The sequence below is a fragment of the Alexandromys fortis genome, unplaced genomic scaffold (assembly GCF_014885135.2).
Source record: "Alexandromys fortis isolate MF-2015 unplaced genomic scaffold, M_Fortis_MF-2015_v1.1 scaffold_23, whole genome shotgun sequence".
Taxonomy (NCBI): Eukaryota; Metazoa; Chordata; class Mammalia; order Rodentia; family Cricetidae; genus Alexandromys; species Alexandromys fortis.
The window spans coordinates 13,536,498-13,548,126 of record NW_026067907.1 but is presented as its reverse complement, the minus strand read 5'-3'; positions in this window follow the sequence as shown (position 1 = coordinate 13,548,126).

The following is an 11,629-nucleotide window of genomic DNA, read 5'->3' as shown; positions in this document are numbered from 1 at the left end:
CACCAACATTCCCAGCAGGCACCAGGGTGGCTCCTGCTCCACAGAGCAACTTTTCTGTAGCATCTAAGGCCAGAGGAGAAGGGTTTCTCACACACAACACTAAAAAGGTTCTTCTGGAAGCTTCTGGGGACCAACAACTGGCACCCAGGTCCCAAGCACCAGGTAATCACTTGGTGACTTAGTCTCCAGCCCAAAAGTAACATCCTCCTTGGGACACAGAGGCCAGAGCCCGGGCCAGTCACATTAGGCTACAGGTTGGACATGTGAAGCTGGAAACTGGGCCAGGAGTGAGGCTGGAGTACCCCAGGAATCTTCTGCCCTTATATTGGAAGGTGAATCCGTGTGACTGGGGAGCATCTTGTCACAAGTTGCTTCTGCTGCAAAAGCTGCACGCCCACCTCACCACAGGCAGCCATGACACCCGCAGTGTCCAGGGGCCCAGGCCGTGCCTGCTGCATTGACTATACTTGTCCACTGGACACCCACTAAGGTTTCTCCCTGCCCGGCACAGGATGACCAGAAGAAGGCCCGAGTCAGAGGCAGAACACATCAAAGAGTATTTGTCTTGGTTTGTGGCCTATTTGGGTCAACACCAAGATAAACTGCTCTTCGGCCTGAACTGCTAACAGACAGCCACTTCTTAGTCACTTCTGAGGGATGCACAGCTTTCCCTTGGTCAGAACATCGGTGACTGGGGCCCTAAGGCCACAGTAACTGTGTCATTGAGTGTGTGGACGAGAGGTTCTCGTGTCATATGCTCAGTACGGGCTAGGAAGCATTTTTAAGGTTTCTGCCTCCAATTCTGTGTGTCAGGCCCTATGACTTTGACCCCATTACTCAGATAAGGACAATGAGGCACCAAGAATTCGTGTCTGAGGCAGGTAAGTGGCAGAGCCTGGAACTCACACAGGACCTAACCCCTCCGTTAGCCTGTCACAGTGAGGTCTGTGACAAGGAGGGCTCCATGTCTACCAAATTCATGCTCTGCCCTCCCTGACATGTGCCACCCAACATTCATCAACCCCCTTAGGACAGCTGACTTCGGTCTGCATCAGGACAGCTTCCCTAGTCCTCTGCAGCAAGCAGACATCCTGAGGAACACCATGAAGCTCTCCTCACAGGAGGAAAGTGTCCAGAGAAGACAGCGTTGGCAGGATGTGACTAGGGGGAGAGCGTCACTCTGCCCACTGAAAGAAATGAGAGATAAATCTGCTAGTTTATGCGAGAAGGCCACCAGCCAAAGCCACCCCAGTGTACCCTCTCTGACACAGGAAGCCGAACTCAGAACAGAGTGACCTAGAGTTCGTATTAACTAATGTGATACAATGGATTTACATTATCAAGAAGCTGGCCTTTTCTCCGTCCATGCATGAACCAGGCTAACCTGGGAGGGGCAGAGGGCACTCCTCGGAACCCTTGTGTCTTACACCTGAGGCTTGAGACTGTGTCTCCAACTCTTCCAAACCCCCTTTGCTGTAGCGCCTGCAGCTTGTTTACTGTTGCTGCATAATGTTGGCCACAGAATCCTCAGAAGCATGAAGCTACGTGCTTTGATTACCTGCATGCCTCTTTCGTCACAGTTCCCTCCCAGATTAAAATACCCCATCCTGCAATAAGCTCCTTCAGCAGGAAGGTGAACAACTCCGAGTATCTTCCTGAAGTCCCAGAAACGAAATAGATTCACAAGGCTCCTCCCGGCCAGAGTAAGGAACAAAAGTTGGCAGGTCCCTCACAGAAAGAGGGACGACAGAGTGCAACGGACACTCTCAGATCTGGCCAGTTGCCTGGAAGAAGCAGAAACCAGTGGATCTTCCTGGAAGAGGCTTAGACCAACTGAGGCACCTGAAGAGAACCCTCTCCAACCTGTTGAGCTGCCTGCAGGCTGTGCAGGGTCTCCAGGTTTCTAGCTTTTGGGAGCTATCACCCATACTGGGGTGAGCTTTGGTGATGTAGCTGTCTTTGAGTCATTTCTGCTTCTGTAAGTAACCTGTCACCCATATTCCTGCAAGTAAACCCAGTAAAACTCATTGGTTGACAAAGCTGAACTCTGGGGGTGTCTATGCTTTGGTCTGTGGTAGGTTCTCTATGGGTGAGTAGATGGTTAGAATCAGGGTCAGCCGTGGTCCTTGGGTTGCAGGCCTCTCTAACACCACACTTACTGGCTGGACTGGAAGTCTTACCTCATTTCCTGTTCTCCAGAGGATCCCCTCCCATCCACCTGTCTAGAGTGGCCTCCCTTCTGCAGCCAGCTCAGAGAATTGCATCCAGAGCCCAAACTATATTGATTTGTTCCCTGGACTGTCCCCCTGTGGCACGGTCACATTGTGGTGGTCATTTCCACTTCCATTACAGGGAAACCGCTTTCCCCTTGCCCAAGTCCATGAAGAACCATGGGACGAAGTGTTGAGCTACCCAGGGGTCTGCAGTGGTAGCAGGCTTCGGATTTCTTCCCTGCTTTATTCCAGAAATACCTTCACATGATAATGTAGCTGGATAGTTCCCAAGTAATTTTCTGAGGTGCAACTGTTCCCCAAGGAAACTAAGGTCCGGAAAGCAGGAGTGATAGGATCTTTCATGCAGACAAGGGACAGGCTGGCACTGCCCCATGCCTCAGTAGGCCATTGCATTTAGCTGAGGATGCCTATCCCTTCCTTTCTTCACCAACTTATTCATTCAGCCATTATGTACTGAGCCCAGCACATGCCGGGGCAGCTCTTGGCATAAGGGAAACTGGTTTGAGAATAGCTGGGAATCCTCACCCTCGTGGGGCTTTCTTCCTTGTGCAGCTGTATCTTTGCACCAATAGAAGTACGCAGGGTGAAGGTGGCAGAACTCAGCAAGGCAAGAGAAAGGAAGCTCGTGCAGCTAGCCGGATGCGGATGAACCGGCATGGGTGGTTCTTGCTCTGCTGTGCTCAAGTATCCAGGCACATGCTAGCGCTTGACACATTAATCCTTCCATCACTCTGGTGGGGTTCTAATCCACTTAAGTGGTTCTGATCAGAAGTCACCAGCCTACTTCACCTGAACATGCCCGTCTACTGCGTGTCCAGGCACTCTGAAGCCCTGCCATTCTTGGTCTGAACAAAGGCTGGCCCAATGCATAGGCCAGTTTCTCAGCAGCTTTCTGCCCTCATTTGCATCTTCCTCTCTTCCTTTCCCAGCCTCCTCCCACTTGTCCCTCTTGTCACCTCCTACAGAGGACACTACTGGGCGTGGGCCAGCACAGCTGCACATCCACCTGGTGTGGGAGAGTGGAACTCAGCACCTGTGACCCTGGGCTGAGAGAGAAGCAAACGCTAAGGTCTGGGAGCAGACCCAGACTCAGAAAAATGGGCAAGTGAAGAGAATCAAGCAGGGGGCATGGCTGGCTCTGGGACCATCAGGGACAGAGCCAGAGGTCTGCATTGCTGCCAAGTTCCCCAGGCTATTTGCATTATCATCCAGGGCTTTGGGAGACTGGCCAGACAGGAGAACCAAGAGTAAGGTCTTCCTAGAATCCATGTTCTCAACCCCCAATTTGGAGCTAAGTCTTCTGTCCACAGTGCTAGACTCTAAGCCATGGGAGGAGCCCCCAGCCCCGTCCTTGGGCCCACAGAGAAGCAATATCATCACAGGTTTTCCTCAGAGAGTTCAGTTCCAGGTCCTCTGAGCTGGGCCAGGAGTGGAGGCCAGATCCAAGTGTTTTCCAGAACAGCCAAGCATCCCCAGCCCTGCCTAAGTAGCGGCTTCCAGGGGGTTAGCCAGAGTCCCCAGCCCTGCCTGGGTAGCGGCTTCCAGGGAGTTATTATTTTAGTGATAACTAGGAAAGAAATCAGGTCAGTAGCACTTCCCCCTATTGTTAGTTCTCTTTATCAGAGCCTGGAAAAACCACAGCAGTCCCCAAGGGCCTGGGGCAGAGTAAGGCCCCGGACAGGAAACACAGAAATGGTTTCAGCAGGTGAGAGAACCCCATGTGTTGGGACCTGGAACAGTGTGGACTGGACAATCAAGCATTGTCCTGACTTTTTGAAGTTCTCAGAGCAACTCACAGGCAAAGCCTTTCTCCCCCGCTCCCAGGGAGGAAAGATCAAGAGAAAGTTGCAGGAACTTCTGCAAGTGTGGGGACAATGGCTTGGGGAAGCAGAAACCTTCTCTGGGCACCTCAGCTTTGGGCACTAACACCTAAAGCTCTTCTGAGCTCTAATCACCTTGTTTAAAATTAAAGTTACAGCACCCATTCTGCTTTGGGGCCTGCAAGAAGCTTGGAAACCCCTGTAGGTGCCATCTGCAGACAGGACAGAAGAATGTTCTTCCTTCACAACCCTTTAGATGTCAAAAAACCAGTTGATCTGGTTGATTGAGGACCAAGATGGACAGGCAGCTGAATCTCTGGTTGAAGAACAAACAAGGACTTGTCCCTCCGTCTCAAGGATGCCGGGCGGTGGGATGGGGGAGAGGAGTGAGAACTTGGGTTTTCCAAGGGTGGGTTGTGATTTGATGCATGATGGTGATTCTTACAGTGTATGATAATGATGGTTATAGAGACAGCTATGTTTATCTACATTGTGATGGCAACAGATAAATGTTGGGTATGCAAGAGATACAGAGATGAAGGTACAGACATGAGTGATTGATAAACATGACAATGATAAGGGATATATAGATAAATTATAGATACAAAGTTATGTAAATTAATGATAGATAAAACTAATGAAGCCAAACAAGTGATAGATAATAGATGATAGCTAGCTAGGTCATCTATAGTAGATTGATATATAGATAGATACATAGATAAATATTTTTATTTCAAAGTTAAGTTACCAGTATAGGGTCTAGGTAGTAGTGGAACACAAAGGCCAATGAAGAATACTCTGAGCAGTGTACAATACAGAGCCTGTTCCTCCCAGAACCAAACCTGCTTTTCCCCTGCAATACAGATTAAATCCCTGGTCACTTATCCTCTTATTCATTCATTGATTAGCTTAGGTTTAAAATACTGATCGCCTGGTAGATGCCAAGGTCTGGGCAGAGATGCTGGGATGCAAGCCCTAAGGAGACAGATCCAGACACTGCCTACAGCCCTACCTTCTGCAGAGCACATAAATCTGGCATGGTTAGCACAACACTGGAGAACAACCCTCTCACGGCCATCACCATCAAGGGTCCTGTGACCGCCAGGAAAGCCAAAGTCCTGGGAGTGGGGATCAGTGACAGAGGAGTGGGCAGTGCAGGAGGCTGAGAAGGGCTGGGTACAGATGCCAGGCAAGGGTGAACCAACACGGAGCAGAGACCACACCACACAGGGACAGGAATTATTTTGAGAACAGCAGTAGCTATATGAGATTGTTTTGTGTTGCTATAGCGGGATCCCAAAACACAGCTTTGTCTGTGCAGAAAAACTTATTTCTCAATTGTGAAGGCTAGGCAGACTAGGATAAGAGGCTAGCATTAGGCAAATACCTTATTGCTGCATTGTCTCACAGTGAGAGGACAAAAAGCCAAGGGCTTAGTGCACCTCCGCACGGTTAACCCACCTTGCAGAACATTCGTGAGGGTTGGACCTTTGTGACGTAATCCCATTATTGAACTTTATACCCCCATTGTTGCGTTGAGGTTTAAGTTTTCAGCATAAATTTTAAGTGACAAATTCAAACCATAGCAGGGACATAATCAGATTTCTGGGAAATCAAGAAGGGAGTCACTCTGAGATGAGAGGCCTTGACCCGAGGTGCAGAGTGCAGAGGCCTGAAAAGTGGAGTAGCCTAGGATCTGTGGCTAACAAATACAGAATCACCAAGGACGTAGACAGGAGGAAGTCTATGCCTGAGGCACACTAAGAGATAAACACCTCACATACATCGGGCATCTATCTGTTTTCTCCCGGATTATTCAGGAAGAATTTGTCTGTGTTTGGATGGAAACTCACAGTGACCGGTATCGCTGTGTAAAGCGCTGGTAGGGGACATGGGAAGGACTTCCAAGTGATCTACAAGGGCTTCCGTGTTCTAGAGAAGTCACACTATCTGTCTCTGGATGATGCTGACAACTCTACTCTGCTCTAGTGACACCTAACCCTTGCCTGCCTGGCACCCTTTGTCACCATAGTGTACCTCCCCAGGTCTGTACAGCCATTTAACCCCAGACAAACCAGGAGCTGCCTGCCATTCCTTAGACTTTTGTCTGCTTTTCAGTCCTGTATCTTCCCGTTTATGACAACTGAGTTCAACCTCAGATGCTTGTAGGGGCACTGAATTCTGTCTTTTATAGCCTTCCTTTGGAGATACACTGGGATGCACGGCCTGTGCAACCATGACTATCTTAACCAGGCAGGCCCCCCTGCCCCTGGGGACTCATTCTGCCTGTCTCCAGGGCCAGCATACAGATGACCAGAAGTCCTGACCTGCCCTGGCTTCCTTCTTTCATAGACATCTCTCCTTCCCTGTCCTCTTTCACGAAGAGCCCAGCCACACATGGCCTAACACATCCCTACCACAGCAAGACCCAAGGGGCACGGCAGTGGGGTAGATTCCCAGGCAGCTGCCTGTGGGGGTTGGTGAGCTTGTGAGGGGCAAAGAAGAGGGGTATAGTCTTTTGTTCCCAGATTCACAAAGATCCTGCCTGCCTGCCTGCCTGCCCGCCTGCTCGATGATAAACATCTGGTGGGTGTAGGCTATTGGGTGGTTACCAGATGTCTCGGCATTTGCAGCTGTGTGTTGTCCTGAAGACCGAGCGTCCAGCTGTTTAGCCCGTGCAGTCCTTTAAACATCCGGCATTGATGAGCCCTGCACATAAAGGAAGGGTCTCTCACAGGCTTCTGTAGACCTTCTCGGTGGCATCTCAGCCACTGACCTAACCTTAAAGTCTCTTGTCTGAAAACTTGTGAAATTATACATTTCCCCCCTCATTTTCCCGACACCAATTTGTGAGACTATCTCCAATGAGGTTAGGGTTCCTTGTCCATCTGCGACGTGAACTCAGGATTGAGGGTAATAGGAAAGATTCTGCCGACTTCAGAGCGGACCACAGGGAATGTCTGGGCCTCCATTCTGAAAACGGTAGCTGCAAACGAACCCTTGAGATGGAGCTTAAAGCCCCATGTGCTGGGCATCAGAGGCAGGCCAAGCCCGAGATGCTGAGATCTCCCACACGAGCAAAGGAACCTCACTAATGAGGCATTCAGCTCACCCTGTTTCTGTCTCCCCTGCTCTATTACATGGACACATAGATGAAGCTGTCAGAATTAGCACTTAATAATCAATGGTCCTATCCAGGAACACTGCCTGCCCATGACCCTATGCAGCTAAAGGCAAGAATGTGGGATCTCGGAGTCCTGGTACTAACTTTTTTACAGCTAAAAAACCACAGGAGACATCTTCTACTTTCCAGGTCAGTGAGGGGCAGATTCCAGGCAGTATGGGTATAGCTGTGATGCAGCTATTGTGTAAAAGAGGGCAGAAAGTATGGATGATACACATAGGAAAAACCGCAAGGCAGCCAGTGCAAGACGCCTTTGAGTGTCCAAGGATCTGGTCTCAGACCAGTGCCCAAATCTGTCACCCTATCACTGTACCTCTACTTTTATGGGCAAGGATGAGTATACACAAATACACGTGGGAATTGATAAATAAATATTTCACACATGTAGAGAGAAAGAAGCAAAAGCAAGGATGGTCCTCACCAAGAAAATTTGCAAGCCTGTGTTTGCACACCAAGGCACCTGAATGAAGCTCCCCAAGTCTGGTGTATGTCCTCATCTGAATACCCTCCCTTTCTCCTTCATGGCTCCTCTCCTGCCCCATATATTCCTGCACATCCTTCCTCCACATTTCATCCACGTCCTTTCCTTGAATCTTTCTTCCATGACCCTTTCCAGAGTCCTCTTCCTCGTCTCTCTTCTACCTCCTGTGCCATGCCCTTCCTCTAATTCTCCTAATTGTTTATTCTTAGCCCCGCATGCCTTTCTTAGGGCTGGATCTCTCTAGTGAATTTTGACTCAAGTTAAGCCCTACATCAGATTTTCCATCTTTGCCCCAGATTCACCTCCAATCCTGTCTTGTGTTTATGAACTTGCTTGTAGAAGGTGTAAGAAAACATAGAAAGGCCGTAAGACAAAATCTTTCTTCTGATGACTACCTGCACTGAAATCTTAGAATTCCTACCTAGCCCCAAAGCAGAGATTGTCATCTTCTTATAGTTCTATGAAATTGTCTCCTGACTACATGAAGGTGAACCGATTTGTTTATCATGTGTATTCTAATACTCAGGAAAGTGAAATGTCTAAACTGAGACACTTGGGGAAGAAGGGATCACAACAGAGATATGTACGCCTAGATAGTGGTGAGCCTTATCAGGGGCCTCAGTGAAAACTGGCCATGGGAAGAGAAAAAGAACATTTTCAAAGAAAGGCAAGTAGAATTTAAATAGGCAAGCAGGACACAGATGAAACAGTGGATCAACAGATAGACCAGTAAAGATATCAAATAAGATAGCAGGACATCAAATAAGCAAGTAGGACATCAGGTGGGTGAGAGAGACTTTAGATATGTTATAATCAGGCCAGGAGGATGTCAGTTGGGCCAACAGTATATCTGATGTGTGAAAATGTCATCAGATGGGCCATAAGGTAGCCAGTTGGCCAACAAGCTACCCAGTGTGCAAAGGACTCACGTGGGCCAAGAGGACATTAGATGGGCAAGGTAAGATCTTGTGAACTCTGATTCTGAAGATGAAAAGGGCAGTTACTGAATGGCCATCAGGAACCTGCTTCCTCCTCTTGCTTTGCCCATCTACTAGTACCTCCTGCCCTGGTCACAAGGATGCATCCCAGCTGTGGTGGCCATGAGGCTCTGCTTGCCAGCCTTCCTGACAGGAGTAGCTTCTGTGTACACTTCCCAGGCATCTGCTTCTGTTTGGAAACATGGAGGCCTTGCTAGTGGCTGCCACCCCCTCAAGTAGGAAATGTGTGAAGGGTGTGTTTCAACCTCTCCAATGGAAGGGTTGACTACAGGCAGGCAGGTTTCTGAGCTCAGAATGTGAGCACTTCAGCTTCCTGAATATTCACTGTGATAGGAAGTGTTTACTTGGTGGACCATCACAATCATCCAGGCGGCACACATTTCCAGGAACTGCTCTTGCTTTGGTTCTGTAAAGCCGTCCGAATCTTTACTCTGCCTTCTATGTTTCTCTCAGTTCACTGCCTCTTGCTGGTCTACTGTGCTCTAAACAAAACTCATCAGGTGCTGGGAGACAGAATGGAGAGAAAGACTGTGAAGAACCCGAGCCAAGGCAAGTGCATCCGAGGCACAGGACGCTGGCCACATGATAAATGCTTGTTTAGTGAATGAAGACTTACTACATCCAGCTCAACATGGGGAAAACAGGAGATCCTGGCAGTTTATAGTAATCACTGGTAACTAGGATAGGGCTCTTTTTTGTGTGACAATAAACCCATGTTTAACCAAACTAGAGGAAAAAGAAAGGCAGTCCCCACCCTTGAAGCACACATGATTCAGGTGCTTTCCCATTGCCTCAAAGAAATGGACAGCCCCTAGTGTGTTAGGGTACTGTTCAGCAGGCATTTTCTCCAGGCCTCTCTGTGGTAAGATTGTATCTACTTCACCGGAAAAACCTAAAAGGATCAAAAGAACTAAGTCTCCAGCTCAGAAAGCAGCCAGTAGCGGTTTCTGGGTGCTAGAGGTCAAAGCCAGCTGATCACAGCCATTACACCCTAATGTGTCTTCATGAAACTGTCTCTACTGTGCTCTGCACCCTGGGAGGAGCCAGAAATGTGGGGCAAACAAAGCTTATTTAATTTCCATAAAATCCTTTCTCAAGACCGCAAACCTTCCATGTCCTTTTCAATATCTTTCTCTGTGCCCTTCTCATTGTCCATGTCCCTTCACCTTCCTTTCCTCCTGTGTGTCCCCCTTATTCCATGTCCTCCTCCATATTCCCATCTATGCTCTCCTCTACATCCTCCATGTCCACCCCATACCCTCCCAACCCTGTCTCCTCCATGTTCCGCGTCTGTCTTTCCTCTTCCACGTCCCCCCTCCATTTACTCTTCCATACACTCAGCTTTTGCAAGGTGATGGACTCTAATAGTCCAAAGTCTATTTACTTCTAGCAAGACATATAAGATTAGAAAATGTAGTTGAAATTTGGGTCTCTAAGGCAAGGTATTTTGGGGATTTGTCTTCCCAGCCTTACAAGGAAGCATATACTTCACTTTAAACTCGACATTGCACAATGAAGAGGTAATGTATCTTAATCTTTTTACCTACTAAGATCCAATTTTCTGCTAAAATATACTAACATATTTAGAAATAAGGACAAGGACAGGCACATCTGTTTATTGTCCTGTATCTAGCTGGTGACAAGTGCACTCTGGGATCCGTGGCTGCACTGGGATGGAGCAGCTGGAGGGTGAAGAGGTCCAAGAGCTCTGGTGTATTCAGAACCCTGAGGGCAGCGAGGCATCAGGGTGGAAGTCCCCAGCTACAGTCTCTGCTGGTTTCAAACTGAGAAAATTAGCTGGAGAACCCTGCCCTCTTCCTCCAGTCTCCTTTCTAACTGAAAATTCTGATAATTAATTATAGTCTACTACAAGTAGTATATACTACTACTTCTACTTTTCAACAGAAAGTGTGCTTAATAGTACTTTAATTGTACATTTTCTAGTGTTGGATGGAGTGAGCACTAGGTAAAGTTTGAAGGCATCCTTGAAAAACCTTGCCAGAGTCTAGTCAGCCTTTTTTCTGTCTCCTGGGATCATTTATCTTAAGAGCCAAGTGTAAGAACTTTCTTGTCCTAGCTAAGTCCCCTGTCCCTCAGCTGGGGAAGAAAAGGTTCCTTGGGTGATTGCCACCAAGAAAGACCAAATTAGGGAGGAAGAGTGCATCTTAAAGGGAGAGACAGCAGGTGTCCGGCATGTGCTCCAGCAGAGGGGGTGAAGGCTCTGCCAAGAAGATGGGGAATTCAGAAAATGGTAGGACTAGGTCCTGCACAGTCCTCTAGGCCTCTCTTCTGCTTACTATCCTCAGTATCTATCATCTTCCCAGAGCTTCCATGCCCGATATCCCTCATGCTCAAGAAGTAGACTCATGGGGCAGCATCACAGACAGAATTAACTCTGGGGAGCATCACACATGGGGTTAACTCTGCCCAGATACAGGTGTTTCATCCAGCCCCAGTTACTGAAAAGGGCAATTTATCACTGGCCATTTATTTTTTCTCTAGAAAGATCTCCTGTGGAGCAAATCTGTCTGGACCTGGCTTTGAAACTAACACGACAGTACAAAACCCTGTCGCCTGGACTCCCAATGCCTGGAAACAGTAGGTGCTGGGGGACTGTGAGTTATGAAGGTTAGGATGGGCAGGTTTACATGTGCCTCTGTTGTCCGAGTCCCAGATTCAGCTAACAGCAAAATGGATGTGCCCCAGCTGGAAAGATGCTGAGCACAGAACGGTTTCTGTGAGAGGACACTAGATCCCCTCCCCTTGCCTTCCGGACAACACTGGCCTTGGAGATGGGAATGATACAGAGAGACTAGCCTCCCTGAGGTTGGGACCAAAGCAGAGAAGGGACAGAACATGGGCCCTCTCATGAAGACATCATCTCTCTGAAATGGCTTGAACCCAGTTTATAG